We start from the raw sequence: 1,313 nt of genomic DNA, 5'->3' as shown, positions 1-1,313 counted from the left end.
AACTGGATGAGTAACAAGAAAGGATCTTTTCTGAATCTGAACTCTCTGAAGCCATTGTTTTGATTCTGGAGCGAGGAAGTTTGTGAAGGAGGTTCCCAATGTGACATCACGTACGTGGGGGCGGCACTTTCGGAATCTCACCAGTTTTAAGGTCATTAGTGGCAGTTTTGGGTTATTTGAAGTCACTTTTATTGGTGTTTTGCCTGCGTGTTTTGGCTATTTTAGATGCCATAAAAAGTTTTTCTGATGTCAGTTAGGAAACAAAAAATGGTGTCGGTTGTCCTTTAAGATTTCACAGCAGCAAATTTATGGAAGAAATAGAAAAGGAAAAAATAAGTCAAAAAACTCAATCGAGCAGCTGCCACTCTCGCGGCACCGTTTTTAAGTCAATACAACAAAAATGCCAAGATAATATCACAACACAAACGAATTATTCAATCGTTTGTTTGGGGGTTTAAGTTGAACGATTAAAACATTACTTTAAATAGCACCTTTATTACAAATATATTAAAATACGTGCCAGTTAAACTCTGGGTAAAAGGAACGTGAGCTTTTTTTTTCTTCGCTATCGAGGAAGGCATCGAGTCAGCCATTTTCTTTCTGCTTTAGTGTGAACAATCTAAACTTGGCCAATAGATGGTGACAGAAACAAAGTCAAACCGGAGATCATAGGCATGTTCAAGGAAGCGCCTTTGGGTGAGCCCGAGATGACGCTGAGAGCCCTTTGCACCTTTTTGTGCGTGCTCACTTTGTCACTTCCTGGTTGTGCTTTGCGTGGGTGGGTGGGGGCATCACGGTACAAGGGGGAGGGAGCTGGTCATTTCTTTGTTGTTTTTTTGTACATTTTTATTCTTTTTTAATTAATGCATTGTGTCCACTTTTGTGACATTTTTTGACGTTTATAAAATTGACACTCGAGAATGGTTTAAACTGAACGTCAAAATCTGATGGAATTTGTACAGCTTCCCCCGCCCCCATGCATATTAGCATATTTGACAAAAAAGCTGACTTTGACACCATTTGTTTTCCCAGTGTTCGAAAAAAGAAATGGTGTTGTATGGAGGGTGGGGCGGTGAGGGGGGCGGGGGGTGTCCAAATGGTCTATCTGAAGTTTGGAGATGTGAACGTCAAAGATCAGAATCGGAAAGCTGTTAATAGTCCCACAACGGGTAAATTTGCAATCGACAGCAGCAAAATTGAAAGGGGAATGGGGGGGGGGGGTGAAAAGATAAAAAAAGTATTATATGCATCATAGAAATAAAATAAATCAACAAAATAGTCGAACAGAAATGGATTTGTTAGGAGCTGGTCAA

Source organism: Hippocampus bargibanti, linkage group LG01 (assembly GCF_051943395.1).
Source record: "Hippocampus bargibanti isolate YZ-2025 linkage group LG01, ASM5194339v1, whole genome shotgun sequence".
In the NCBI taxonomy this organism is placed as follows: Eukaryota; Metazoa; Chordata; class Actinopteri; order Syngnathiformes; family Syngnathidae; genus Hippocampus; species Hippocampus bargibanti.
Note: the sequence above shows the minus strand (reverse complement) of the source record.